Here is a 6,000-nt window from a genome sequence, read left to right as displayed (position 1 = left end):
TAAACATGTGAACAAAGGACCACGTTGTGGCTCTACAGATGTCCTGGATAGAGATGTGCACCATTGGAAGGCTGCCAAGGATGCCTGAGCTCTAGTCGAGTGGGCTCTGACAATTGACAGCAGCGAGACCCACACCAGGTCGTAACAGGTCCTAATGCACGAGGTGATCCAATTGGAAATCCTCTGTGAGGACATTGGGTGACCCTTCATCCTATCTGCTGTAGTGATGAAGAGCTGAGTTGATTTACGGAAAGGCTTGGTACCTTCTAAGTCAGGGGCTCTCAAACTGGGGGTTGGGACCCCTCAGGGGGTTGGGCGGTTATTACATGGGGGGTCGTGAGCTGTCAGCCTCCACCCCAAATCCTGCTTTGCCTCCAGCATTTATAATGGTGTTAAATATATAAAAAAGTGTTTTTAATTTATAAGGGGGGGTCGCACTCAGAGGCTTGCCGTGTGAAAGGCGAGCACACACACCTAATATGGAATGGACATGAGCAAGCACTCGAAGAAGAACATGCCCATGCCCAGAAATGACATTTCAGTTACTGAAAAATTCTTTATTTGTGAAGCTCCTCCCTTGCCATGCCAAACTTAAAGGGGCACAAACTCTGCAAGGACAACTATATCCATGCCAAGTTTCCAACTTCCTGAGTGAAATCCTGACCTCATTGAAATCAATGGAGTTTGCCATTAACTTCTATGGGGGCAGGATTTCACTACTTGCACTTTTGCATTAACTCTGATCAAAAGAGGGATGATTAGAATTTTATTTTTACAATAGAAAAAATGAGAGTCAATGAGTCATGTTGTTTTTTGTGACCCTCTGAGCTACCAACACCTTCTTTTGTCACTTCAAACCTACTCAGGAGAGAGGCCAATAGACAGGATTAGCCAATACACTAGACAGTAATTATTCCCTACCAATGAACCAGTTTCAAAGGATGACCTCTTGTGACATCTGGGTTCAGCATCATGTTAAAGGACTTGAAATCCTCTATTTACATCCATTTCTTCTGGCTGGGGAGAGTGAAGGTTTTGATGCAAGTGTAATGATGGTAGTGGAATTATAGCCTAATATTTATGTGGGAGGATGGCCTGAGATTAAAGTTTGCTCCTGTTTACAAAGGCTCAGGAGGAGGCCTATAAAGCCCTATACACACAATTCTGCTCCCTCTCTCAGAGATCAGGAGCAGAGGTTGGCAGGGAAAGGTGTGCCTGAGGGATTGACGGCGCTGAGTTATTTTAGCGTGGACAAGGCTTTGGAGCTGTGCAAAGCAATTTAACTTTTCCATCGTGATTGACTGTTTCTTTGTTTGGAGGTTTACCTGTTAAATTGTACCCAATGTTGAGGGTATGCTTGCACCTTGTATTGTGCTGATCCCCTCCCCTGGCTTTTAATGAGATTAATATACATGGCTGCACAAGTTTCACTCTGTTTGGCTCTAGTTTGACCAAGCACTCTTCCAGCACTGCAGAATCAGTGCTATATGCCTTAGCGCCACTACCCGGGCTGCTTAAAAACACTTCCCACAATGTCATGATACTGTCAAGCAAAGCACAAACTGGACCCAAATAAGCATCTGGGCTATTAGCCAGAAAGGGACATTCAACTAAAATAAACAACGCCTCCCTTTCCTCTGAACTCCTCTTTTCCTGCCTCTTCTTTTCCAGCCACCCCTTTTTCTGTAGAAAAATACAATAAAATGTAGACACCAAAAAGGTGCCTCTCAGTGTCAGGAACTTTTAAGCTGCCACTCTGGACTAAAGTGAAGTATAACAACCAGACACAGGGATGAACCGATTCAGATAAAATAAAATTGAAACTGAACTTTTGTCCAAAATTCAAACAACTTGTTGAGGTTTGAAAATGATCCGTTTTGGATTTGTAATGATTAATTTTTCAGTTTCATCTCGGTGGCATCTCACTTGAAAATGCTGAAGTAGCAGAGGTAAACTTGCTCCCATGAGCTTTTCAGCCCAATTTGAAGCACATTGGGACAGATATGCAAACTAAGGCCCTGATCCCGCATTGAGGTGCATCCACACAAAGACCCCATTGACTTCAACAGGGGTTCCACTCATATGGAGCTCATTACAGGATCAGGATCTAAAATATTTTGACATTTACCCACCATTGCTATACTTTTTATAGCTTTGTGAGTGGCCCAGGTTTGCTGCACCTCACTCATGCTCTTTCCCTTACTGCAACACTGTAAAGGCTGTTCTTTCTTTTTATAAACAGAAAGTCAGCTTGACCAGCCTCCTAGGGAAAACATCCCATTCCTGCTGTTAGCGCCAGGCAGCAGACAGCTTCCTGCAGGTGAAATTGTTCAAAGAGAAATAAATCAAGGGATTTTTTTAGAAGAGAATTTTATTCTATTGAACCTTTACAAACATCCATCCCATTGACTTCAGTGGGAGCAGAACTGGGCTGTGATTCAGCCTGGGGTGAATAAGAACATTGTCAAATAGATCACAAACAAAGGATTATGACAAACAGCAAGTTCTTCAGCAGTGAATTTCTTCCCCTTTGCTTGTCTTCCTTACAGCCTGACTGAGGCTATGTCTACACTTAAATAGCTACAGCTGGGCCGTTATAGCACTTCTGGGTAGAGGCTCACTACAGCGATGGGAGGGGGTTGCTGTAGTTAATCCACCTCCCCAAGAGGTGGTGGCTAGGTCAGTGGAAAACTTTCCTGTTGACCTAGCGCAGTCTGCACTGGGGGTTAGGTCAGCTTAACTACATTGCTCAGGGGTGTGGATTTTTCACACCCCTGAGCAATGTACCTAGGTCAACAGTACTTGGTCCTGCTAGTGAAGGCAGGGGGCTGGACTCAATGACCTTTCAAGGTCCCTTCCCATTCTAGGAGATAGGATATCTCCTTTAATTTAATTTAACCTAACTTTATAGCGTTGGCTTAAAGCAAAACCAACTCTGACAGGCCCTAATCCCCACCAGCAATCCCCTTGTTTTGCCCCACCCTCCAAACTGTATTTGTATTCTAATGGTGCATGACAGATGTCTCTGATTTTGCAAACACTTATGCCTGTACTTTAAGCATTTGATTTGTCTCACGGATTTCAATGGGAATACTCATGTGAGTCAAGTTAAATGTGTGTTACGGTTTGCACGATTGGCAGCTTACAGTGGAAGTTCTTTGGTGCAGGGACTGTGTCTCTCTGTATTTGTACAGCATCTAGCACAATGGAGCCCGGATTAGGGTCTTTGGGTGCTATTCCCACACAAATAAACTAACAATTTATAGTTGAGTACATGGGGGGAGGTTTGTTTTTAAAACTTTTAAATCTTTAGAAAAAAGACTGGAAAGGAAATACTCAATTTCTCAGCTCTCAGGGTCTGTATTAGAACCCTACTAATCCAGCTCACTGATTGCTGCCCTATCCTGAGAAGGGAAGTAGTTCTGATGATGTTAGGGTTTGAGCTCAGACAATTCAGGAAGGGAGGCATTTTACTCAGAGTAAAAACTGATGTTTTGTTTGGGACATCCATACGATACAGTGATTAAGGTCCTGTAAATGCCCTGGGCAATCTAATTGATTTAGAACAGGGTTGGCAACGTTCGGCACGCGGCTCGCCAAGGTAAGCACCCTAGCGGGCCGGGCCAGTTTATTTACCTGCTGACGCGGCAGGTTCAGCCGATTGCGGCCCCCACTCACCACGGTTCACCGTCCCAGGCCAATGAGGGTGGCGGGAAGCCGCAGCCAGCACATCGCTCAGCCCGCGCTGCTTCCCGCCACCTCCATTGGCCCGGGACGGCGAACCATGGTGAATGGGGGCCACGATCGGCCGAACCTGCCTCGTCAGCAGGTAAATAAACTGGCCTGGCCTGCTAGGGTGCTTACCCTGGCGAGCCGCGTGCCGAACGTTGCCGACCCCTGATTTAGAAAGTGTAGTAGTTAAAAGACACTCTGCTTCTTTTTAATTAGCTTTCAAGGCTCGACCCTGAGAGGCTGCTCCCATCCTTGAGGAGCCCTTATTCCCAAGCACACTACAGTCTACCTTGCCCACTCAGGCAAAATTGCCAATACAACTAAAAACAAAGTGTTGTTCACCAGGGTGCCCACATCTATCCTTGATTTGCTGCCGGTGATGTGGTGAGGAGAAGGAGCCCATGTTTCCCACCTGAGCAAACTTCTCTTCTCAAGGATGCTTGAGTTATTTATGAAAGAATTAAGGTGGATCCATGGCTGTAATAGACCTGTAAGAGCCCAGATATGACCCTCGAAAGGCTTAGGCCTCTTTCTTCTCCCTCAGGTAAAATAAACATTCGATTACTGGGATGAAACCACCAGTTTCTATGACCACTCTCTGTTTGTTCATTCTTCCTGTGCCCAGTTTGGGGTCAAAGGAAAACAGTCTCTCCACTTGCCTGGCTTTAAACTTATTCTCGAGATAAATGCAAACCAGTTTGGGCTGGAGCCCTGTCAGAAACTGAAAACCAGCTCAATGACTGTACTAAAGGGTAGTGGTAAATGGCCACATACCCTTAGCCAATGACAAATGGCCTCCCCAGTCGGGAAGAAGACAAAAGTGTCTGGAAGGAGTCTATGGAGGAAGTGGGTTTAGATTACATTTTATTTAATCTCTTAATTAACTAGCTAAAGACCTGATCCAAAGCCCATTGAATTTAATTGAAAGCCACTGGCTTCTATAATCTTTGGATCAGGTCCTATAAAAGTACAGGGGTTAAGCATTAATGAAATTCTCAATTGATACTAAACAGCAGTGAACACGGAGAAATTATTCAGAGTGAAAGATTAGAAACATGGGGAGCTAACAACTCCTCCCGACGGTAGGAGAGAGATGGGCTTGTGATCCAGGTAGTGAGGTTAAAGGCAGGAGCTCATGGTTCTATTCTTGGCTTGGCCATAGCTTTCCTTATTCTCTCTGTGCCTCAGTTTCCCATCTACACAACAGGGATGACAGTACTCAGATGACTGTTGCAATCTGGGAAGTGCTCACACATTATGGTAATGGAGCCCTGTGATGGTACACAAATCTCACACTGGAGAGCAAGGGGTTAAGGAACAAACTCTGGGCCTAGGCAGCCCCACCCAGGCACACCTGCATAAGCTAGGCAGGGCTTTAAAAGATGAAGCAGAGCAGTAGCTCAGAGGCAGGCAGTGGAAGGGAGTAGACAGCTGCTCTGAAGGGAAGTACTACCCAGGAGCTCACTGCCTAGCGCAGCGGTAGGCAAGAATGCAGGACTTGTGTGGCCTGCGGGCCGCAGGTTGCACACCATTGGCCTAGGGCCTGACAACACAGACCTGTACAAACTCCCAAAGGAGAAGCAGGGGATAGAGTGTGTGGGTCAGAAACTTGATCAGAGTGATTTACTCAGGGAAGCTAAAGAGACTGGAGTAGGAAGTAGTCCAGGGGGGCAGCAGCTTAGCACCCCAAGGTGCTGGGTGTAGCTGTCCACCACTGGGCCCTCGATTGGAGCCGGGGGGGAGAGGGTGTGCCTGGGCTTCCCTACCCACTCCTAGAAGACAATACAACAACACATGCCTTCACCGCTGGTGAGAGGCCAGCAGGAAAAGACAATCTGTTCAAGCCCTGTGCTGAAAGGGAGGACTGGAAATCCTTGGGACAGGGGCGCTGAAGGACAAGACTGTGCTTCAACAGGGAGACGTCCTGCCACCTCCCTGTCTGATCACTAGGTAGCACTGTTGGCAGTTGTGCATCTTCTACAGGCCTAGGTAGATTCAACTTGGAGAAATGTAAGCGATTGTATCTGGGAGATAAAAATTCAAAACACTAGGGTTACCATATTTTGTGCCTCCCAAAGGAGGACACTCCACGGGGCCCCGACCCCGCCCCCCCGCCCCAACTCCGCCCCTTCCCCCAAAGTCTCCGCCCCCTCCCCTGCTTCCCGCGAACATTTGATTCGCGGGAAGCCTGAAGCAGGTAAGGGGGAGTGTGGGGGGAGGAGGCACGGCCCAGGCTGGCCCCAGCCCTGGGGTGCCGGCCCCCGGCCG

Source organism: Malaclemys terrapin, chromosome 1 (genome assembly GCF_027887155.1).
Source record: "Malaclemys terrapin pileata isolate rMalTer1 chromosome 1, rMalTer1.hap1, whole genome shotgun sequence".
NCBI classification, from domain to species: Eukaryota; Metazoa; Chordata; order Testudines; family Emydidae; genus Malaclemys; species Malaclemys terrapin.
The sequence above is the reverse complement of the archived record's forward strand: the minus strand, read 5'-3'. Positions refer to the sequence as shown.